This window comes from Leptonychotes weddellii, chromosome 16 (assembly GCF_054177405.1).
Source record: "Leptonychotes weddellii isolate Sample4059 chromosome 16, ASM5417740v2, whole genome shotgun sequence".
NCBI lineage: Eukaryota > Metazoa > Chordata > Mammalia > Carnivora > Phocidae > Leptonychotes > Leptonychotes weddellii.
This window is the reverse complement of record NC_138384.1, coordinates 23,203,749-23,230,044: the sequence shown is the minus strand read 5'-3', so window position 1 is coordinate 23,230,044 and position 26,296 is coordinate 23,203,749.

Below are 26,296 nucleotides of genomic sequence, written 5' to 3'. Positions count from 1 at the left end.
ATTGGGGATTGTTTTCTCCTGCCTAACACTGTCAGTATTGAGAGCACAAGAAATCACAGGGGATGACAATGTCTTTTTCACTTTGGTAAGGGTGGTTAAATCACCATGGTGATTACTAAAATTACAACACAGCCTCATGAGGCATGTGAGCAGAGATTTCAAAATTGTCAATCATGAGTGTTCATACACGTACAGAGTCCGCAGTAAAATCAAGTTATTCTAAGTACTATTTAATTCATTAGACTTTACTAGGAAGACTAACGTTTAAAAAAAAAAAGGCAAACCTATGTTTAAATGGACTCTTCATTGTTTTGATCAATTCATTGTGTTTTACAACGACACCTCTCGAAGGTGCTTCAGTGCTCTTCAGTGATTTCCCACTGCTTTTAGAGTGATATTCAAATTTCTCAGAATTGTTTTTGAATCACTTTCCATGTTCTGTAGGCTCTGTTTATCCCATCTTATGCCATTCTTTCCCTGGCTCACTCTGCTCAGGCCACATGACTTTCTGACAATTTCTTGAGCACAGAAAATTGTGCCTCCGAACTGCTCTTGCTGTTCTTTGTTTTGGAACAGTTTCCCTGTGTGGGTTTCCTGCCTGCTCGCTCTCAATCCTCCAAGCCTCATCTGAATGCCAGCTCCTTGCCTTAGAAGCCTTCACCAACTGCTCTATCCAAAGGAGGCCCATCCCCTGTGACCATCTAGCACTACACCTTGTTCATTCCCTTTAGATCAAAATGTATCCTAATTCTTGGAGGGGTTATTTGCTCTCTTGCTTCTTGTCTGTCAAACTTCCCATAAGCAAAAGAACAAAAAAAAAGGCTGATTTACATTTTACCATGTGCCAAACACTACGCTAGGTTCTAATTATAGAGCAGAATTAAATATTTGTTGAATAAACAATAAACCTAAATAGAACAAGAGGAAGGAAACCCAGTCCAGCAATTATTTTTGATTTCTCAAGGCATAGGAAATAAACCATGCAAGGTATGGTACATAAAGTTTTGAAAGGTTTGCATTGGAGCTCTGATCCCAGTCTCTCCTCTTGAAATATTTCCTCAACTCAAGTTTTTAGAACTCCTTAAGGCTTGGGGGCTGTGAAAAGGCGCACAGGTCAGGTGATTCTACCTGAAGGAATCAGCTTACTATCTTTCAAACAGTATTTAATTATTTGATTAATAATAAACTTATGTTTTTTTTTTTAAAAGCAAAATTTTATTGTGAGAATAAAAGAAACAACAAGAAAAGCTTGTCTATTTTTGTTTTATTTAAACTGGCCAGTTTTCAAACTGAAATTTTTAAGGTACGAGTGTTGTCATAGTTTCAATAGTGTTTATAGGTGTTCAAGAAATCGAAAGGTTGCAAATCCTATTTTTCTTATTAATGTAATGTTTAGAATTATTTATAACCAAGATTTGAAACACTCACATGTAAGTGTATGTGTGAGTATGTATATGGGGTGTGTCTTTCCTAGGATAAAAAATATGACACATTGGAGTTTCTCAAGCATAGGGTCAGTAAGCTATGCCTGTGGGTCAAATCCGCTCACTGCCTGTTTTTGTGTGCCTACAAGTTGAGACTGGTGTTTACATTATTAAATGTGAAATGCAAAAGAGACTGTTAGTCTTTCAGCAAGAACAATTGCTCAAAAAGTTGGGGACACTGTCTCTTGACCTTTACTCTGTGGCCTTTTATAGCAGAAGTTTGCTCACCTCTAATCTAACACATCAACTTGTAGCACAGTGATCCTGTTGGAAGTTCTGTTGGGAACCATAATAGGAATAGTCTATTATTGTGAAGTGTTCTTGACTGTGCAATTTGGAGAAATAGTAATGTATCCTGTTCTATTTGCTAAGGTCTCTGAAATCTGCCTTTAATTCTCTGACTGCCAAGCAGTGATAATAATAATAACAATAACAATAAAAAATAGAAATAATATTTATTGGGTACTTACTATGTTCCAGGCACTATTCTATGAGCTTTTAAAACATCCACTGTTTCATAGATGTTTTCTTGAGTGACTGTTTTAAAAAGTGAATGGCACTATTGAGACTACCTAAATCACTCCCTTGATCAACTTTTGAGTTAGAGCTGTGCCTGATACAAGTATTCCTAATTTGCTGAATGATCTTCAGAGAAGATAAGGAGACAGTCCCAAAGATCCAAATTCCAGGAGTCAGAAAGCAGCAGGAGAAACATGTACGTGGAAGGACATACATATGCCACCTCTCATCTTGCTCACTTAGTTTCTTTATCAAAGTCTAAAAACAAGTGCTCTAAGAACTTGCTCCCCAGCCCCCTCTACAAGTGTAAGCCCATGTGAAATATATATTTTTAATACCCAAACTGGGGCGCCTGGGTGGCTCAGTTGGTTAAGCGACTGCCTTCGGCTCAGGTCATGATCCTGGAGTCCCGGGATCGAGTCCCACATCGGGCTCCCTGCTCAGTGGGGGGTCTGCTTCTCCCTCTGACCCTCTCCCCTCTCATGCTGTTTCTCTCTCTCTCTCTCAAATAAATAAATAAATAAAATCTTAAAAAAAAAAATACCCAAACTGGATCTATTTGCTACTGAGAAGAAGGTGAAGACTTGCCTTGCTTTGGTATGTCCTATAGTGCTCGGATCATGTGCTGGGAATGTTCGCTCTGTGATCACATTTAATGTTGGTGCTATAGCATCTCCTTCGGCTGGTCCTTGTGGTTCCCAAGGTTATCTAGGTCGTAGTTGTAGTTGCTTTTCAGCTGGTCCTTGTGGGTCCCAAGGTTATCTAGGTCGTAGTTGTAGTTGCTTTTCAGCTGGTCCTTGTGGGTCCCAAGGTTATCTAGGTCGTAGTTGTAGTTGCTTCGTGAAAATCAACAAACTAGCACAAATGCTGTGTGTATTTAGTACGTAGTCCTCAAAGTTCTGAGTGGAACACATAGCAGGTGTTTTTGTAAACCCACATACATGAAATCAGAATAGACTCCTATTAATAAGCTCAGTAAATCTTTTGAGTCAATCTTTTGAGCTTTCTGTAATAATATTTTGAGATTGTTTTTCTCCATCCTGTTAGTCAGCTATCAAGATAAATGGGAATGAACTACTTTTTTTTTTTTTAAAGATTTATTTATTTGACAGAGAGATAGAGAGAAAGCACAAGTAGGCAGAGAGGCAGGCAGAGGGAGAAGGAGAAGCAGACTCCCCGCTGAGCAGGGAGCCGGATGCGGGGCTCGATCCCAGGACCCCGGGACCATGACCTGAGCCAAGGCAGCCGCTTAACTGACTGAGCCACCCAGGCGCCCCTGAACTACTTTTTTATAATTGGGGACAGAGGTGGTACAAGCTATTCTTTTTATTAACGTATTACCTTAAGGAGTGAGGAATCAAGCATTGGAATAGTAATTGAACTTGAATCTTCTTGATCAATTTTCTGCTTTGTCCTGAAGAGCTTCACAAAACTGGAAACATTTATTATCACCAATGTTCATCATAGAATTTGAAAAGAAATCTTTTAACCTCTATCATGTTTGATAACATCTCCATATTAAAATTATAGAACGATTTTCCACAACCTAAATTATATTTCACTGTTGTTCATGTGCTGGTCAACACATAATGTGAAGAAGAAATAATGCTTTAGAGATGAGCTAACAAAGGGTATGGAGATGAACTGGATGAGGGCTTCTGACAGGCACACCACAGAGGTATGAGAGGGCCTGATACGCTTAACATCACTAGTCTTTGATGCTATTGTGTGGCATTAGGAAGTACATTAATATGAAATAGACTTCATAATTATATATTCCTGCTCTAATTTTCCTGCATAGAGCTTCATCTATTCTGCATTTACATGTTTCATTTTACTACTTCCAAAAGAGAATAAATAATTTTTTTTGGCTTGCAGGAATTACTTACATTTTAATATTGGGGGATGTTTAGTATGGTATGCCCACCCTCTCCTTCCTGAGTTCATTGCACCAGTGAGAGTGGAACCTTCCTTTAAAACCCAGACCACTGTTCCCTTGAAGTGTAGCCTGACCTGCAGTTGGTTTTTTCCCTTCCTCTGCATCTTATGGATTTTGATATCTTTATTGACTACAAGCACAAACACATTGGACGATGGCTATTTATCTGCATCTCTTGTTCTGTTAATATATTGTGAGCTGAGCCTTCTCCAGTATTATATTTTTAAGGGCCAACTCAGTGCCTGAAAGAGGAGGTACTACATGAATATTTGTTAAATGAATGATGAAAAAAATGAGTAAGTTAAAAAAAATTTCCTTTCTCTATTAATCTCCTGTTACTATCCTATTTATACACACAGGACTCTGCCAGCCCCGACCAAATCATTTCTCAAGCAGGTCAAGCCCTTTCAAACCTTCTTGGTATTCTTCCTACATGACCGAATCTTACTGCCTTGTTTTCCTAGAAGCTTTCTGTTCCATGCAACTTGCTTGCACATCATTGCTTGCTTTTTTTGTGAAGACGCCATCAACGTCCAAAGACAGAAGCGATCATTCCCTCATGTCCTTTCCCAATGCTTTGTCTCTTTCTCTGTTCTAGCAGGAACTACTTTTAGGGCATTGTTAGCATCTGCCTCTGCTTCCTCATGAGGAAATGGAAACTCTTTGATGGTGGGAGCTCTGCTTGTTTCGGGAATGCAGAATTGGTGTTTGATAGTAGCCTGTTTAATGTAGATTCCAGGAAACACTAGCCTTTCCTGGAACATCAGACCTGAAGATGCATTTTACTGTTTCACATTGCACTTGAAATCTTTCTTTATGGGTCACCATATACTTTCAGGATTTTGGGAACAAAGAGTTAGCAAGAATGATAAGGCTGCAGAATTCTAAGGATCTCACAAATGTCTTCCTTCATCACCTCCTTTTTAGTTAAGCCCTAGGAAACACCTAACCTCCTTTACAAAGTGGTTCAAGTGCACAGCTCTCTTGACCTGCTGCTTTAATTTGTATTTAATCATCTGCCTCATTTGGGACAACTGTTTACAATTCATATTCATATCGATTACAACTCACATGATAATATTCTTTATTAGACTCTAATTTCCTGTGAATAAAATGTGGAGTTCACTAAAGAAAGTCTATTTTCTATCAGGTGCAAAAGATTTTAAAGAAGAGGAAGTTATAATTAGTTCTTAGGCGTGGAGTCAACTTTTATTGTGGTTAATTGCATATAAAATAGAGCATTTCAAAGAAATCAGCAGAAAAAATGAATTTTAAAAAAATTCCCTAATTCTGTTGTTCTGGAAAGTATCCATCTCCCTTATTTCCATATACTTATTTATTGTGAATGCAAAAATATTAGTAAAATTTTTCTTTTCTAGGAATTCATTTTGAGGAAATATTATAATATGAAATAGGAATTAGGGAGGTGTTTTCAGTGTTATGCTAGATAATTTGAGGAGAAAAAAATTTCAGGGAAGAATCAAGTGTAGGAGAGAGGTAGAAATAACACATAAAAAGCTAGCACTTCCCAGTTTCCTCAAAGTCATTGTGTCCATCAATAAAGCCCCCTTTTAGCCCAAGCAATTTAAATTTTAGCTTGCGTTATTGCAAATAAGAGTCCCAGCTGAGAAAAAAAAAAATTTCAAAGTCACAGTCTGGCATTTGAAGAAAATGAAGAATCTATATGAATATGTAAGGACGTAATTTGACTGGAACATTATCTCTCTTCATTTCGTTCTGCCTCCTTTCATGTGGCTGTGATAAGGAAGCTGGTCTTATATTTAAATGGAGACTTTGCTCTGGCTAAAAAATATGTTACTTCATTATTTATAGGCAAATAAGTAAGCTCCTACGTATGAGTGCTTCAAGTTCCTGACATCCACCTCCAAGGCTGTACCTTGAAATTAATAAACCTGTAGAATAAGATAGAGCTACAGTGGGCCACCACATGATGGGGAACAATTTTAGGAAGGAGGGATGGAATTGCATTATCAGAATTTGAATATTGATAGTCCGCTGAAGTTACAGTTTTTGTAAGAAAAATGGCACGATAATGGTATATATGTTGCAAGGTATTTTGTTTTATACGTTTCTCTAAAACTCCCCTGAAGTTTTCTGACCCTAACTGGATGCATAGGGTTTCATGTTCTTGCATCTCTCTCCTGTCTCTGATGCATATCATCACCATTGCTACAGGATGAAATATTTTGAGAATACTTGTGTACTGTTGAAGGTAGTTTCCTATTTTGTTAGATTCTCCATTATTTCTGAACTCCTGGTTTTTGGATCATGCACTAATCTATAGAAGCGTTCACTTAGTCTTGTTTGCATGATGGAAAGAAGCAATGCTGTTTAGTAATAATATCTAACATTTACTGAGGGACTACTACATTGCAGGTAGTCTTCCAAGTACCACTCGTATATTATTCTATTTAATCCTCACAAATCAGAATGAGGTGGGTACTTCTAATATCACCTGCACTTTACAAATTAGAAAAATGAGGCAAAGTGAGTTAGTCAGTTTGCCTGAGGCCACCTAACTAGTCAGTGTCAATCAGGGTATAAACTATGAGTCTATATCCAGGACCCTACTCTATGCACCTCTCATGGTAAAAGGTCTGAGGGTTAGAAGGCCAGAGTCCAAGTCTTGACTCTACTGTTCCATGTTGTGGTACTTCTTAGCCTAGTCTCCTGCCTTATGGGTGCAATAAGAGTTATCTTATTGAGGTGTGAAGATTTAATAGGCAGTATTGCTTAACTAGTGGTCTGAGCAGTGCACAGGAGTTGAACGTATAGTTTTATTGGTTCTGACATCTACATTAAAGGTTCTCAACTTGAGATTGCTGGTAACTAGACCCAAATGTTATATGTGTATACATCTATGCATTTTTTTTAAATTTTATTATGTTATGTTAGTCACCATTCATTACATCATTAGTTTTTGATGTAGTGTTCCATGATTCATTGTTTGCATATAACACCCAGTGCTCCATGCAATACGTGCCCTCTTTAATACCCATCACCAGGCTAATCCATCCCCCCACCTCCCCTCCCCTCTAAAACCCTCAGTTTGTTTCTCAGAGTCCATAATCTCTCATGGTTCATCTCCCCCTCCGATTCCCCCCCTTCATTTTTCCCTTCCTGCTATCTTCTTTTTTTTTTAAACATATAATGTATTATTTGTTTCAGAGGTACAGGTCTGTGATTCATCAGTCTTAGACAATTCACAGAGCTCATCATAGCACATACCTTCCCCAATGTCCATCACCCAGCCACCCCATCCCCCCCACCCCATCTATGCATTTTTTTAAGGATAGATGGTCTAAGTTTGTATAATATCATCTAAGGGATCCACAAAACCAAAAGAGATCTAGACCAGATGAACACTTATCTCCTAAACCAGGACATCTTTGAGAACGAAAAGAGATGCTATTATTAATTACACTGAGAAACAGGTAATGTATAGTCACGCTATAGATAATGGATGAAAATAAGCATATCTGAATTTGAGTTTGTTCTTCTATGCAAATGAAAAGGTTAAATTAAATTATTCCTAAGGGTCTTTCTGTTTCTAGGGTTTTATGACTTTTTTCAACTAAGTTTAAATCCGACTGGCTAGGTATGCCCATCCCATCGCATAGGACTGTCTCTTACTGTCATCTGTCATTTGAGAGAATATACCACATTTACGATTGCATTTAGCTAAAATATGATTAGGATAGCAAATGAGCAGAGACAACAAAGAAAAACCAAAATGCAAAATCCAACTATAAATGAATTTTTGGATATTCTGTTATGTGTCTTTTGGGATGCCACACTCACCCATTTACATGGAGAATTATGGATTGACTGTTTTCTTCAGAGGCCTGAATAGCAGAATCCTTAAATAGAGTAGAAATGTTCAGGTGTTCAGTAAGGTTTGGACTGGCAAGGCCTTTCTTTGAACTCTGAACATGGTATGATATGACAATTTTACACCCATAATAAAACAATATCACAATAGCATCAACACGGTGGTGGTCCTCCAGTGGTCAAGTATCTCTAATGACAAAATGGGCCAAGGGTCCCAACTTTTGGGGTGCATTATAAAATTATATCACTCTTCTGTTGGGCTAATGATGAGGTTCTGTTGTTATCCATCTTGACCTGGGACCTGTGTCCTCTCTAACTACACCTTGGGACTTTTCTAGGGCTGTGAGTTTATGATAAGGATGAACATGCAGACCAATGCTTGGAACCAGAAAGTTGTTCATAAAGTATTTGTTAGGCTTAAGTGAGAAAAAGAAATGAAATTCCAAAAGAAAAATAAACAAAGAGGAATAGTGCTAACTGTTCTCTTAAAATATTATAATGTGAAGGGTTGATTCAGTGCATGCCCCCAGGAAGCTATGTTACCATTTAAAAAAAAAAATTCCAGTAAAATAAACACGATATAAGATTTACCATTTTAGCCATTTTAAAGTGTACAATTCAGTGGCATTAAGTACATTGACAATGTTGTGCAACTGTTACTACTATCTAGTTCCAGAACTTTTTTATCAACCCAAATGGAAACCCGCTACTCATTAAACAATCACTCTTCATTCTCTCTTCTCTCAACTCTTGGCAATCCCCAATCTACTCTCTGTCTGTCTGTGATGGATATTTGGATTATTTCTACCTATTGGGTGTTTTAAGTGGTGCTGCTATGAATGTTTGTATACAAGTTTTTTTGAACACCTGTTTTCAAATCTTTCAGGTATAGACTTGGTAGTGAAATTGCTGGGGCATATGGTCATTCTGTTTAACTTGTTGAGAAACTGCCACATTTATTTTTTTAACTAATTAAAATATGAACTATGTGGCAGGTATTGCAATTATCCAGCTATGTTTGTGTTCCTTCTCTCATAGTTTGGGTTTGCTGCTGAGAATCAGCTGCCTCCCAGGAATCGTATCTCTCAACACACTGGCATTTAGGCAAGGCCACATGACTAACTCTGGCCAGTAGAATCTGAGCAGAAGTGATATGTGTAGGTTCCAGATGATGAGAAAGTAGGTGTGCCTTCTCCGGTCTCTGTCCCCTGTTTCCAAGACTGATGCAGATGGACATAGCTATCTTGAAAGTCACATGTGGACAATAATGGGGGAGACAGACTGAGGGAGAGGGGTCTTAGTCCCAGAATCATTCTTGGAGGACTCTGTCCTTGTTCAAAATTACCATTTTAAGTTTTACATGAATAATAAATAAACTTCTTTTAAAGATTTTATTTATTTATTTGAGAAAGAGAGAGAGAGAGAGTGAGAGAACATGATAGGGAGGGAAGGGCAGAGGGAGAGGGAGAAACAGGGAGTCCTACACAGGGCTGGATCCCAGGACTCGGGGATCATGACCTGAGCTGAAGGCAGACACTCAACTGACTGAGCCACCCAGCGCCCCAGTAATAAATAAACTTTTATCATCTATGAGCCATGGCATATATTGGAGCTTGTTTAATTCAATAGCCAGCTTTATCTTAAATAACCCAAACTATGTAAGTTGAAGAAGATAAGGAATACAAAGATAAGAATCTTCTACATTTCCTATTCATTCTCAGCTTATCGTTTTTGCCTTCCATTGTTAAAACTTTCTTCTTTTTTTTTTTTTTTTTTTAAGATTTTATTTATTTGACAGAGAGACAGCGAGAGAGGGAACAAAAGCAGGGGGAGCGGGAGCAGGAGAAGCAGACTCCCCTCTGAGCAGGGAGTCCTACACAGGGCTGGATCCCAGGACTGGGGGATCATGACCTGAGCCGAAGGCAGTTGCTTAATGACTGAGCCACCCAGGCGCCCTGTATTGTTAAAGTTTTCTTGAGAAACTAGGAGAAGAGGATTAGGAAACACATCTAAATGGGGTCTTAAGAGGTGCTTAGACTGTTGTCAGGTACAGCTTGTGGGGACATGATTTCCAAGTATGTTATCACAGCATGTGCATCCATATGAAATCTCTTGATCTTTTGTTCTGACGCTGACAGTAGTAGAATATTGCTGGAGCTTGGATGGACACTGATATAGTGTGGGAGGACTGGGCTGGGAGGCAAAGGGGAGAGGCAGAGGATGCCAGAGAGTGCACAGGGGTCAGAATATGGAGGGTTCTAGACACCAGAATGCAAAGTTGATACTTTTCCCCATAAGTGAAGGGGAGACTGAGTACTCTAACTTGATCCAGTTTATAGTTTTGATTAAATTTCAGAAGTATTAACCATGTTGGTGGCCAAGAAGGATCTTTCCTGTGACAATAGCACTTTTGCAGGTCAGTCCTAAAGTATCATAAAGAAAAGCAGAGGCAAAAGGTTAGTAGAACTGTACAGTCTCTTCTTTGATACACGACAATGGCCTGGTCCAAGATCAATTTTGCTAGAGAGGCTTTCACAAAGGCTGCGTGGACACGGCTTCTATGCGTGGGTAGTTCTCCAGTAATGGCTGAAGTCATATACAGGACAACATGGAGAGCACATTTTCTGGGAAGACTAGAGAAACTAATCTGGAGCCTTTCTTTTACCTTAGGATGTTTGTTGCTATTAAAGTGTTGGACTGGGGCGCCTGGGTGGCTCCGTTGTTAAGCGTCTGCCTTCGGCTCAGGTCATGATCCCAGGGTCCTGGGATCGAGCCCCGCATCGGGCTCCTCGCTCAGCGGGAAGCCTGCTTCTCCCTCTCCCGCTCCCCCTGCTTGTGTTCCCTCTCTTGCGTTCTCTCTCTGTTAAATAAATAAAATAAAATCTTAAAAAAAAATAAAGTGTTGGACTGGGGAGATTTTAGATACCCTATTGCATGTACCCCAAATGGGCCTTGGTGAGACTTTAAGGCACAACGTGCTAAATTATCAAACATCAGAAATTACCTGCTTGTGTCCCCGAGTGTATGCCAACACGTCTCTAGTCCTGAACTAGGTTAGTTTAACTTGGCAAACAAAAGATGCCAGTGTGAAGCTTCTTGTTCATCCAAAGCTCCCCTATATTAAATGTCATCTGTTAGAGAAGGATTCAGGTGTGCCTCAGATCTTGATCCCCTTCATTATCGATAGCAGGCCTTAATATTGTTCATATATTTACATATATTTGACAAATATTTTAGTGTGATAAATATACATACTGTGTTCCTAATTGACTTAGGGTCGGTGTATGATATTCTTTCTTTAATAAATCTATTAAACTTTCTCCCATCAGTAACATTTATCCACTCTTATCACAATGACTCAACTTCTTCTCAATTTTTAAACTTCCAATTGGACTTTATTAAGCATTACTTACTCTTTTTAATGAGACAACATGCAGTTTCCTCCCCCCCCCACTTGTATGCATCCTCAAAAACACTTTATTTTGCCATAGAAACCGTTTGTCTTTTATTTTTTCCAACAGAAATATTTGGGGTTTAATTAAAACCATCGAAGATGCTGTTAAAAAATCATTAGTAAAACCACCTGCTGCCATTATTACAGAACACTATTTTCCCTAGAGCCCAAAGGAAGTTTCGGTTTGCGGAAATGTGTATATTATGTGCTTTATGGAATTGTGGTGCTGGATTTTTGCCAAGGTTTGAATATGTTCATCCAGGAGTCTCAGAAACTCCTATTGTGGACAGTCTGAGAAGTGCCACACCCAAGCGAACCAAGTACCCTTACAATTTCTGAGTAAACCTGAAATCTAGACTCAGGCTCCAATAGAATTTCACCTTCAATTTTATTTTTATTTATTTATTTATTTATTTTAAAGATTTTATTTATTTGAGAGAGAGAGAATGAGAGAGAGCAAGCACATGAGAGGGGGGAGGGTCAGAGGGAGAAGCAGACTCCCTGCCGAGCAGGGAGCCCGATGCCGGACTCGATCCAGGGACTCCAGGATCATGACCTGAGCCGAAGGCAGTCGCTTAACCAACTGAGCCACCCAGGCGCCCCTCACCTTCAATTTTAAATCAGGAGCAAGAGGAACTGGGTAAAGCACAAGGATACTCTTTCCTCACCATTGTGCTTCTGCTACATCAAAAAGATCCCAGATCTCTGCTGTCTGCAGCACATTTGTGATTTACCACTGGAAGGAGCTAGAGTAAAGATATTGAAAGAACACACCGCAACTGGGTTATCACAGTGGTTAAAAAATGACATAGAGGAAAGTGATGTGGGGAAAAAAAGAAAAAAGAAAGACTGGTCTTACCTTCTGAAAGGCAGAGACTCAAGGCTTGAAATTCCATGGCACTGGGATATGTAAGATCATTTAAAAAATTTGAAATGCGGGACTTGTGTGAGTCATTAAGACAATAGCTTAAAAGCCTGTCATTTCCTTTGATTTTGCTTGTATCAAAGATTCGACAGGGAAAGAGTGAAGGAGATAGGGAAGGAATCAGAGACCATTACTCTATCTCAGAGAACCCTTACTATCTTTACAAAAATAAGATCTATAAATACTTAACTCTTTATTGGCCAAACTTTACCATCCTCTTATCCTGAATGGAGATGAAATTTATTTGGCTTAACTGCAAAACTTTTTCTGAGTCAAGACATTTGAGATCACTAATAATTCAGTAAGTATGAGAATACAGGCAGAAGTTAAAACTGGAGTCAGACTGGTCCTAAAAATATTATCATCCACTCTTATTTTTTTCCTGAAAAAGAAGCAAAAAAAGAGATACTCAGTAAACACATTGATAATAAATCCTAGAGTCTACCTCTGTAGCCAGAAATTTCTTCCCAGTGGGGCACCTGGGTGGCTCAGATGGTTAAGCGTCTGCCTTCGGCTCAGGTCATGATCCCAGGGTCCTGGGATCGAGTCCCGCATTGGGCTCCCGGCTCAGCGGGGAGTCTGCTTCTCCCTCTGACCCTCTCCCCTCTCATGCTGTTTCTCTCTCGCTCGCTCTCTAAAAAATAAATAAAAATCTTAAAAAAAAAAAAAGAAATTTCTTCCCAGTTTCTAGGTTAATTATTTCGATCTGTCCTCATTGATAAGAGGTAAATTAATTAAAATACAGAAGAATTACTCATGATAGCCCATGCTTATTATCTCTAGACAAAGGTTTCACTCATAAATATTGACAGTTAAAAAATGGTAATATTTTAGTGAGTTTGACAAGGTATATAGCTCAAATCACCAGTGATATCTGAAACATTCAGATAAGAATCCTTTGTTTCTGGTTACTAGAATGGCAGTTAAATTACCAGGAAAATTATATAGACCCCTCGATACTGCTCTGAGACCCAAGGGTGTCTCCATGATGAAGTTGACAGAAAGAATAGTGGTCAAGGATGTTTTGTCTTTTGGACACCATTCTATCTAGGCACATCATTAATTTCAATAATAATTTAAATAATCCAGTTATTTCTTGTATATCGAAATCATGTAGCCATTATCTTCTGGGAAATTGTTGAGTTTTTGGTGGAAACAGCATTTCCAAAAATTAATCTTTATCTTCAAGTGTGATGATTAATTTTATGTATCAACATGACTGGGCTAAGGGATGCCAGATAACTGGTAAAACATTATTTCTGGGTGTGTCTGTGAGGATGTTTCTAGAAGAGATTAGCATTGGAATTGATGAATTGAGTAACGTTTTGATGCGGGTGGGCACCATTCAATCTGTTGAGGGTCCGAGTAGAACAAAAAGGCAGACGAAGGACAAGTTTGCTCTTTTTTTGCTTGAGCTGAGACATCCATCTTCTCCTGCCCTAGGACTTCTGAGTTTCCAGTTATTGGGCTTTTGGACTCATATCTGGACTTACACCATCAGCCTCCAATTCTCAGATCTTTGGACTTGGATTGAATTACATCACCAGCTTTCCTGGTTCTCTCTCTTGAGTTTGCCAGTGGTGATCATGGACTTCTTGGCATCCACAATCAGGTTAGCCAGTTCCTGTAATAAATCTCTGTATCCTATTCTGTTTCTCTGGAGAACTCTGACTAAAGCAACAAGGGAAGGAAGGAGAGATGGAAAGGGAAAGATTGGTTTAGTCTGAGGGAATTGATTTAGATTATCTTTCTCTTTGAGAGTCATGATTTTTCTTTAATATATGAACACTCCTAGAATTTCTGTAGTGAACTTTGTTTATTAACTCATCCATTTCCAAAATTATTTGCTCTCAGAAACATTTTAGAAAAATTTTCCATATAGCATACTTTGAGAAATGTTTTATTACACCAAATTACTCCTAGGACTTACCTTCTTTGGGATAATGAAGGATGGCCATTAAAAAAATACATATGTGTGTGTGTATGTGTATACACACTCACATATACATACAGTGGTTGTGTTATATAATTTGGCTGATGGTTGTATGCTCTATTGTTGCTTGAAAATAACATCTTTTTTGAGGGGGAAAGGGTTGTTCATTTTGTTTTTCAGTGCTTGTTCTTTAAATTCCACAATTTCTACACAATACTATTTTGAATAGAAGGAATGATATAAATAAAAGATAAATTATTATTATACTGCCTCATTTCTGAAAGAGTTGAGAAAGATAATGACAGCGGAGTGGTAAAGCAGAGGGTCTTCGGTTTCTGTGTCTTACATAATTATTTTGAACGTAGTTATCTTTGAAGCCACACCATTATAGCTTTCTAATCTCTCTGTTTGAATAGAGCCCCTTCTCCCTCCTTTTCACTATCACTTTTGGAACTTTTTAGTCCTGACTTTATGATCAAAAGAGATAAAAGTCACAGAAAGCAAAAACTTATTCTTAGTTTAATTATTGGTATTGTTAGTCTAAGGATTATTTTAGTATTAGTCCTTAATTTCATCTTTTTTTTTTATTTTTTTTTTATTTTTTTTTAAAGATTTTATTTATTTATTTGAGACAGAGAGAATGAGAGAGAGAGAGCACATGAGAGGGGGGAGGGTCAGAGGGAGAAGCAGGCTCCCCGCCAAGCAGAGAGCCCGATGTGGGACTCGATCCCGGGACTCCAGGATCATGACCTGAGCCGAAAGCAGTCGCTTAACCAACTGAGCCACCCAGGCGCCCAGTCCTTAATTTCATCTTTATTAAAGCTAACACAACTAATTTATCACCTTACAAAAGGCAAAATTCTGATATCCCGTTTGAATTTAACAATCTATTGATAGACTCTTTGTATAAAATGCTGACCATCTTGTGTCTGTCATCACCTTGATCTTTAGGATTTATTTACTTAAACTTCTGGCTTATTGAGTGAACATTCCCTATCAAAATCCTTCTTCCCACCAAACACCAAACTACAAAGTGCATCAGAGATAAAGACTTTCCCAGAGAAAGGATAACTATTCCTCAGTGGAGAGTTTGTGGGCAGTGTTACTCCTCTACTGGAACCCTAAAATATAACTGGATAGGTGAGGGGAATATGACAATGTCTATCTTAAAAACTAAAGTGAATTGTGAAAAGAGGGAAAAATCCTATTTGTTATGTGCCAGTGATCTAAAAGAACAGCTATAAGGTCATGTATCAAAATTGAGTTTTGACTTTTGCTTCAGGAGAAATATCTTTTTGAGCATTACTTTTTCATCATGGTCTTTTTATTGGTACTGGTTTCCTTGCTATGTTTCTGGTCATGAAAACTTTTCCTGTTTCAAAGCACTTGGAAATGATTTCTAGGGTTGCTTTTCCAAAAGAATAACCCCTTTTGTGTGTGCTTAAGTGCTTGCATTGTTTTCTCATTTAGCTGAAAAATGAATGCAGTATGATTTGCCAATCCAAATATTAATAGGGTCTTGTGGAAGTGGCAAATTGTAACAAAACTTTAAAGCACTAATTCAGAGGAAAGAATGTTTCCATGTATTGAGATCTGGTGTCATCAGATTCAGTCCAGTGGAAACACATCTTCTAAGGGAGTCATCATTCCAATGAGTATATTATTTTTTGAGCAGATATGAATTTCTGTATTTTGGAAGTCAGATTCCAGGGTTTACCAAAGACAGAAAGATATGAATAAACGTATATATTGACAGAAAGAGTCCCTGGAAATGTAAATGTCTATTTGTTCTATGGAAATAATTCTGGAATGAAATCAAGAGCACTGGATTCTGCTCTCAGCTCTTTCACTAAGAAGCTGTGGGAACTTTCTGTGTTTCTGGGTTCAAAGAAGGGGTCAGATGGTCCATAAGTAGAAAGTTTCCTTATAGATCGGCCATAATATGTATCACTAGCGGGCCCTTATTTGTGGCCGTAGTGGTGGGGCATAGTAGCAGAATGGCATTTTCTGTGACATATAATCAAGCCCCAAATCTCTTGGAATTCCTTATTCATGCTTATGTAGTCTGGGAGCCCTAGAAGACCACCGTTTATTTAGAAGATAACCTAAAATTAACCTCTCTAGATTCTGAATCATTTCCAGTGCGTTGATACACGTACATTTGTCAATGTATCTCCCCAAATGTCCTCAGTTCTTTCTTAGGGACTGGCCTTAGAACCAGGGCCTTCACATAAAGTGCCTCCACAGGAGTCTGTGAATAGGCGGCTTGTAAGTCACATATGTTGAACCTTCTCCAGGAGTAGCCTATTTGCCACATACTGGAAAGTGACACTAAAGAGAAAAACGATTTATTTTATTTATTTTTAATTAATTAATTAATTTTTTTTAAGATTTTATTTATTTGACAGAGCACAAGCAGAGGGAGAGAGAGGGAGAAGCAGGCTCTCCGCTGAGCAGGGAGCCTGACGTGGGGCTCGATCCCAGGACCCTGGCATCATGACCTGGGCCAAAGGCAGCCGCTTAACCAACTGAGCCACCCAGGTGTCCCCAGAGAAAAAGGATTTACATAGAGTACTTGCTCTTGGACTTTTCTAAGAGTAACTGGAAGAAGGAGCAAGCAGTGCAGTGGATGCAGTTGACTGATTATCTTGACTAATCAGTGTGGCCAAATTTACTTCTAAAAAATGTTCAACAAGTGGCTATGACTTTTTAAATTTAAGACAATTTTTTTTTCCAGAACAATTTTAGGTTCACAGCAAAACTGACAAGAAAGCATAGAGATTTCCCATATGCCCCTGTCCCCATGCATGCACAGCCCCCCCCCCATAGCAACATCCCCCACCAGAGTGGGACATTTGTTACAGTTGTTGAATCTACATTCACACATCATTATCACCCAGAGTCCATAGTTTACATTAAGGTCTGTTCTTGGTATTGTGCATCTTATGGCTTTGAATGAATGTATAATGACATGCATTTATTATTATAGTATCGTATGAAGTATTTTTACTGCCCTAAAATCCTCTGTGCTCTACCTGTTTATCTTTCCAAGCCCATGGCAACCACTGATCATTTTACTGTCTCCATAATTTTATATTCCAGAATATCATATAGTTGGAATCATACAGTGTGCAGCCTTTTCAGATTGGCTTCTTTTGCCTAGTTATATGCATTTTATGAGCCATATCTTTTCATGGTCTGATAGCCCACTTCTTTAGAGTGCTGAATAATATTCCATTGTCTGGATGTACCATAGTTTATCCATTTGCCTACTAAAGGACATCTTGGCTGCTTCTAAATTTTGGCAATTATAAAAAAAGCTGCTATGAACATTAATGGGCAGGTTTTTGTGTGAATGTAAGTTTTTAGTTCCTTTGAGTAAAGAGCAAAGAAGATAAATTGCTGGATCACATGGTAAGAGTGTGTTTAGTTTTGCATTCCTACTGGCAAAGAATGAGAGTTCCTGTTGCTTCACATCTTTACCAACATTTGAGATTGTCAGGGTTCCAGATTTTGGCCATTCCAATTGCTGTATAATGGTATCTCATTGTTGTTTGGATTTGCATTTCCCTGATGACATGTGATGTGGAACATCTTTTCATATCCTAACTTGACACTTGTGTATCTTCCTTGGTGAGGTGTCTGATAAAGTCTCTGGCCCATTTTTAATAGGGTTGTTTATTTTTTTACTGTTGAGTTTTAAGAGTTCTTTTTATATTTCCGATAACATTCCTTTATCAGATGTCTTTTTAAAAATATATTTATTTATTTAAAGAGAGAGAGCCAAAGTGGGGGGAGGGGCAGAGGGAGAAGGAGAAGCAGACTCCCCGCTGAGTGGGGAGCCTGACACGGGGCACCATCCCAGGACCGTGGCATCATGACTTGAGCCCAAGGCAGACATTTAACTGACTGAGCCACCCAGGTGCGCCTATCAGATATGTCTTCTGCTGGCCATGACTTTTTACTCAGAATGGTGGCAATGCATTTCACTCCCTATTGTTATATACCTCTCTTCTCTCTATCCCAGCCACACCTAGCCTCGTTCAGCCAATAGTGTCTGCCCTAGAACTTTGTAGGTTCTTCCTAACTGGACTTTCTCCTGAGTTCATTAATCAAAACACCAGTTTAAGCACATTCTTCCTGGGCTAAAACATTCAGCATCGCCACATGGATTTGAAACCATGGCTAAAATCCATAGTTTGGAATTCCAGGTTTTCCATTCTACACTTACCGCTATCCACACTTACCCACATTTTACAGCTTTATCTTCTGCTCTAAGCCCTAACACCCTGTAGTGCTATTCACATAGGTCAAGTACCTCTGCAGTAGTCACTGCCATGTATTTGCTTATTCCATTTCTTTCGCCTCAGTGCATTCCCTCTTCTCTCTGGTAATATTCCATTCATCTTTTGAATCCCAGTACAATGCCAGCTTCCCTCATGATGGTCATTATGTTCATTATTGCATTATCACATCATATTTTATTTCTACAGCCTGTGTACATGTCTTCTTCAAAAGACTACATTTTTCCTTGAGGGCAGTTTTATTCCATTCCTGTTCACCTTTTGATTCTCAACAGTACTCATCAGAGTTCCTTGCATAAAATTTTTAGAATTTCAATAAATTGATAGAGTCAATTGCTATATCATTTTGACTACTCAAACTATTTTTAAATGAAGTTCTTTTTTGTTTGTTTTGTACTTACCATTACGTTTCTCATTTACTCTACTTTTCCTTTTCTTTTCCAATCTGAGGACATATATTTGAAAATTATGACACTAAGTAATGAATTTAATGGGGGTGATGTTTGCTTTAATATTTCTTCAGATTTGTCTAAAGTTATTTTTTATGATATAAATACACATACATATTTAGTTATCTATCTATCTATCTATCTAGAGAGAGAGAGAGAAAGAAAAGTAAAAACAATTCAAGTCAAAGCATCAAATTGAAGTTTTGGCATTGCTCACATTATTTCATATTATTATTATTATTATAGAAATTTCAAAAATACTAAAAGCTAGTTTTTCTTGTTAAATATAGCATATCATTTATTTGTTTTTAAACAATTCTTGCCTGAGTAATTTAGTTGCACAATTAGATCTTATACCCTATGTTTAACATAAGAGAAGAAATCGATAAGTGGAAGGATGTGTATGAAGGCAAGAAAGAGAGCTGAAGGCAGTGAGTATTGAAATGGGGAAGAAAAATGGTTAAAGGGAGCATGTCATCTGCCAGGTAGGAAGAAGGTAATGTATAAATGACTGACAATCCAATTGGAGAATTCTTTTTAGGCAAAAAATTGTGGCAGAGTAGAAAGTTATGAACTATATAACACACCATGACACAAATTTCCAGGGCAGCCAGTACCATTCCATTTTCAAATATATGTATGAGAAAAACCATGAATAATGGATTTCATATAACATCTTTGCTATGCATTATTTAAAATATTTGTGCTGACTGTAAGTGATCATATGTATATTTTCATTACAGTTTATGTTGCAGTTAATATTGTCTGCTTGTGATGTTAGTGTAGGGATATGATACTGGACATGCTGTTTTAAAGCCTACAACAGATATCAGAATTTAGACAGTATCATAAGCATTTGGAAAAATCCATTGCAACACAGTTATTTCAAAACTATTCAGTAGAAAGAATGATGTAAAAATAAAAGGGACAGGTGCCTGCTAAATTGTGATTTGGTTAATTTTATGATTTAGTGTCATGGATTATTCCACATTTCATATCTCAGCAACATCTTAATAAAAGGCTCTTTTTTTCTCCTTCACCAATCTCCAATGTGGTGGAGGCTATCCAGGCAAAATAGGGTTAGAATGCAAATGATTTAGTTATCAGGCTCTCCAGCCAAAACTGATATTTAAGCCTACATCTCAGTAGGGTAACATGTTAACGCCAGAATGTCAATTTTGGAAGCTATCTCAGAAGGTATCAAGACAAAATTTATTGTCTTTACAAAGGAGGATGCTGGTGCAATTGGAAATTAAGCCGAGGTACTATCATGTTGTTGTTTTTTTCAGCATAAATATGTTACATTTGCTTAACAGTATTACCAAATACCCATCATTTTCTGGGTGTTGTGCTATGATGTGTATATGGTAATAATATGAGACACAATTATCACTGTAGTAGATCACTGTCAGGGACTCTTTTGGGGGGCTTACTAGAACTAAATTTACTAACAACCAAATTTATATATATATATTTATATATAAGTTAATATATATATAATATATATAATATTATGTGTAATGTAATATATATGTTACATGTTATGTGCTGTATGACATATATGTTATGTGTTATATAATACATGTTATTTATGTTATATTTATATATAATATATATTGTGTAACATATTATAATGCATAATATGTTATATTTAACTCTGGATTAATATTAGTCTTACTGTTACATAAGTAACAGTCTTAATCTTAGTGTTACATATAACATATATATCTTATTGTTACATACAACATGTATCTATATCAGAACATATATGTTATATAGAACAGTAAGATTAGTGTTCAGTCCTTATGTATAAATACTGTTTTACTGTTAGACTGAAACTGTAGGTCTATAGAGATGTGTGGGTGCCTATGATTGTAGTTCTGACTCTTGAAATGGGCTGATGATACAGTCTAATACTTTCTCAGTGTTTGCTTTTATTGCATGAAGCATACTTACATTACACAAATCACAATGTTCTGCATATATAACCAGATTTAAAACTGCTGCATGTGAAAGGACTATGTTTGATTCATAGTTGCATCTACAGCATCCAGAACAGTGCTCATAGTAAATGCTCAATAAAATTTGTGAAATAAATAAATATTTCGTGTGTGTGTGCGTGCGCATGTGCGTGTATGTGTGTGTGTCTGTGATTACTGTTTTCTCTATTTTAAAACATGGTTGGAACTCAGGTTCAAGAAGGATTAGAATAATACATAATAATTTTAATGGAATACATATAATGTATACATAATAATTATAATGACAAAATTATCTACCATTTTTGAGCTCTTAAGTAAAAGCCAGGTCCTGAGCTAAGTCTTTTTCATAATTTATCTCATTTAATTCTTGCATACCACGTAGACGGATAATTATTCTCATTTTAGAGTTGGGGATACTGAAGCTCAAAGAGGTTGAGTAATTTTACACAACCCCCTAATGTGAGCCAACAGCAGAGCTGAAATTCAAAATGAGTTTTCTCTGATGCCGGAAGTCCTACTTTTTAATGTCGGTAACATTTCTAGTAGTTCAGTTGCCAGCATGCCGTGCCCAGTGGACCTAATTGAGTGTAATAAAAAAAAACACATAATGCAAATTTTGTTAGAAACTAAATTATTATTAATATTAGCATTAGTAGAACCCTGAAAGCCTGCCTAAAATTATTCAAAATGATAGAGTGAATGTTTGGCTAAACTTCCTCCCTTGGTTGCAAAATTCTTTGGTGTAAGGGCTTTGGCTTTGCCTTCATGAAGTAGAGCTATATATCTAGCTAGTATTTGGATGCTTTATGTAAACTAAGTCAAGAGAGACTAATTATTTTTTGACTTTACAAATTCATTTAGGTATAATATACACATAAAAATGCACATATTGTAAATATACAGCTCACTGAAGTTGCACAGGCTGAACACACCTATGTATTTAGCACCAAGATAAAAAACCAATATTATCAGCACCCCATGAGCACTCTCCCCCCTTTCATGATCTCTTACAGACACTGATCCTCTTCTCTCCCCAAGCATACCCACTAACTTGACTATCCAACTTCTACCAGCATAGCTTAGATTTGCCTATTCTTATACTTTATATAAATGATATCATCATTTAAATTTTTTTTTGCCCATAGTTGTTGATGTTTCCTTTTCATTGCTGTGTCTTATTTCAGTGTGCAAATACACTGTAATTTATTTTTTTAGTCCTTCTGTTAATGAACATTTGAGTTTTTCCAGTTTTTGCATAGCATTCCTATGAGCATATACTAGAGTATTTTGGTGAGCATATTTGCAGATTTTTTTTTTTTGAGTTTTTACTTAGGAGTGGATTTCCTGGACCATAAATTATGTATATATTCAACATGGTAGTTACTGCTAAGTATTTTTGCAAATTTATGTTGCCAGTAGCAGTATTTGAAAGTTCTGAATGCTCTACAACCTTGCCAGTACTTACATTTTCCCCTTTAAAAAATTTTTCAATTTAGCCATCATGGTAAATATTTCATTATGATTTTAGTTTGCATTTCCTTATGACAAAATGATGCTGAATACCTTTTCATATGCTTATCGGCATATCTTTTATGAAGTATATATTCAAGTTTTTCCTTCTGGATTGTCTGTCTTTCTGACATTGATTAATAAAGGTTTTATTATATTTTGGTTGTAAACCCTTGGTTGAATATATGTTACAAAGAACTTCTAGCTTTGTGGAATGAGAGAAAGATTTTATATAAATAGAGATAACCTAAACTTATATATTCTCACTGCATTTTCCAACATCACATTACAAATGCTTGAGTCCTTCTATTACTCCTGTTTACTCCTCCTCACTATGTAGGTCCCCAACACAGTGCTCTCCAAGAGATATAGGGAGAAAGTTTACTGACTTCCTGGTGATTTGCAAAATAAAATAGGGTTCTTTGCAATTAAGAAGCTCACATTTTTTTTCTAGACCACTAATGAAAATAGGCCACCTGGAAATTATTTTCCAGAAAACCCTAAGCAATCTAGTTGGAAAATTTAGATAGTAATACAATTCTGGACTTAAACAGGGATTGGTTAAAATTCATTCCAAACACTTTCTACTCTTAAGCAAAACCAAGAATTAAATGAGAGCAGATTTAACAAGTCAGGGTTGAGTTTCGATGCTTGAACATCAAACAGTATTAAATCTCAATTTCTGAGGGTTAGAAACAGCAAGATGCCCCTTGCTCTTTTCATGGCAGGACTCTCCACATTCTTTATAGAGCTTGTCATGGTGTGTGTCCCAATTGCTGTCAAACAGGCTGCTATATATCTTGCTAAATGTAGGCCTGAATTAAAAATCTTCAGGCATTTATAAGAAAGTCGTTTAGGTATAGCTGAGGGGACCCTGGGAAAGATAAATGACTTCACATTCTTCCTATTAAGCACTGACCGGAAACAAGCACAGAGACTGTGTTCTGTTTGGAGTAACAAAAGAAGGCTGATAGTTTAATTAGTTTAAGACAAGTTTATAAGTGACAGGTACTATGCTCCAGCTAGCTAGTAAGATGTCACTGTATATTTTTAAAACAAATAAACCCCCCCCCCACCTCCAAGGAAGGAAAGTATTTTTATTCACAGGTATAAAAGTCCTTTTAGAACCTGTTTGACAGAGATTCTTTTAATCATGTCACAGACATTCCATTTCTTTTTTTTTTTTTTTTTAAGATTTTATTTATTTCTTTGACAGAGAGAGAATGAGAGAGCACATGAGAGGGGGGAGGGTCAGAGGGAGAAGCAGGCTCCCCGCCGAGCAGGGAGCCCGATGCGGGACTCGATCCCGGGACTCGATCCCGGGACTCCAGGATCATGACCTGAGCCGAAGGCAGTCGCTTAACCAACTGAGCCACCCAGGCGCCCCACAGACATTCCATTTCTTAAGTAAGCTTGCTGATTTCATGAATTGTGCTAGGAAGCAAGAAAGTTAGGTTTTCCATTTTCATTAACTGACTTATTTATGCATCCCTGGCAAAAGTGGCGGGAGGGATGTTTGCAAAAAAGATTGAGTGGAAATATATTATTTTTTCTTCTCAGTGAGATGGGAACATGAGGTTTGGGAGTCTCATAGGATAGTACATGCTGCTAAGTCTGAAAGCTAGTCCTTCTCCCTCTAGACCATGTTGTCTTTATTTGGATAGTCTTACTCCTTTTTCATCTTTGTGAAAAAAAAAATCAGATCCATTCTATGTTCATGTTGGACAATATTCAGAATCTTGTCTAAATTCCCCAATTGTGTAAATGGTTTTCATGGTTCACGTTCATTTGAAAGAGTAGTTCTCAAGTGCTAAAAAAAACATATTTACAAGACACACCACGGAATTTTCAAACATTTTCAAGAGGTTCATAGATGTTTTGAACCTGATGCATATATCCCCAAATAAGAAACTTTGAAATAAAGGCAGATCTCTTAAACTTTAGAACTTATTTCAAAACCAATTGCAAACACATGTATTAAACCCATGATTTTCCATATAATATATTTGCCAAGCCCATTCTAATACAGCAGATATTGGAAGTTAATCGATCAATGTCAGTAGCTCTTCTGCACATCAAAGATTTTAATATAAATTGCTTTGGGGCAGGAACTAGAGAGTTTGAATTTATGAGGACAAGCCAGGGGAAAGAATAGAAAAATGCAGAATGTAGTCTAGGAAGCAAAGTGCACAAAGCCCAAATGCATAACTGAGATTCAGAGAATAATAAGCTTGTTTGAAATTACATAGTTTGAGAAAGTGTATGAAGATTGTAAAAGTAGCTCTATATGATTCCTAGGTTTTCTTCTGAGTCTGTTTCCACTGCTCCCTGATTATACCACCAAGATGTTTAGCTCCAATTGGTTTATCTCTTCTGGAAAGCAATAGACATTAAATTAAAAGGGAATAGAATTGACAGTTTCAAGTGCTCAGTGACACTTTTTTATTAAGTTTTTAAATTTTTAATTCCAGTATAGTTAACATACAGTGTTATATTAGTTTCAGGTATACAATATAGTGATTCAACTCTTCTATACATTAATCAGGGCTCATCATGGTAAGTGTACTCTTTAGACCTGATGACCTATTTCACCTACCTACTTCCCCTCTGGGAATTATAAGTTTGTTCTCTATATTTAAGAGTCTATTTCTTGGTTTGTCTCTCTCTCCCTTTTTTTCCTTTGCTCGTTTGTTTCCTAAATTCCACGTATGAGTGAAATCATATGGTATTTGTCTTTCTCTGACTTATTTTGCTTAACATTATACCCTCTAGTTCCATCCATGTTGCTGCAAATAGCAAGATTTCATTCTTTTTTTGATATCCTATTGCATATATATGCCATATCTTCTTTATCCATTCACCTATCTATGGACACTTGGGTTGCTTCCATAATTTGACTATTGTAAGAAATGTTGCAGTAAATATAGGAGTGCATGTATCTCTTTGAATTTGTGTTTTTGTATTCTTTGGGTAAATACCCAGTAGTGTGATTGCTGGATCATAGGATAGTTGTATTTTTAACTTTTTGAGGAACCTCCATACTGTTGTCCACAGTGGCTGCACCAGTTTGCATTCCCACCAACAGTGCACGAGGGTTCCTATTTCTCTACATCCTCTCCAACACTTGTTTTTTATGTTGTTGATTTTAACCCTTCTGACAGGTATGAGGTGATATCTCATTGTAGTTTTGATTTGCATTTCCCGGATGATGAGTGATGTTGAGCATCTTTTCATGTGTCCGTTGGCCATCTGTATTTCTTCTTTGGAGAAATATCTGTTCATGTCTTCTGCCCACTTTTAAATTGGATTATTTGTTTCTTGGGTGTTGAATTGTGTCAGTTCTTTATAGATTTTGGATACTAGTCCTTTATCAGATATGTCATTTGTAAAAATCTTCTCCCATTCAGTAGGTTGTTTTTTAGTTTTGTTGATTATTTCCTTCACTGTGCAGAAGTTTTTTATTTTAATGTAGTTCTAATAGTTTATTTTTGTTTTTGTTTCTCTTGTCTCAGGAGACATCTAGGAAAAAGTTGCTACATCAGTTGTAGGAGAAATTACTGCCTATGCTCTCTTCCAGGATTTTTATAGTTTCAGGTCTCACACTGAAATCTTTAATCCATTTTGAATTTATCTTTGTGTATGGTGGAAGCCAATGGCCCAGTTTCATTCTCTCACATGTAGCTGTCCCATTCTCCCAACACCATTTGTTGAAGAGGCTGTCTTTTTCTCATTGCATATTCTTTCCTCCTTTGTCAAACATTAACTGACCATATAAACGTGGGTTTATTTCTGGGCTTTTTATTCTATTCTACTGATCTGTGTGCTTGTTTTTGTGCCAGAACCTTACTGTTACTATAGCTTTGCAGTATAGCTTGAAATCTGAAGTTGTGATACCACCACCTTTGCTTTTTCTTGTCAAGGTTGTTTTGGCAATGACATTTTAACT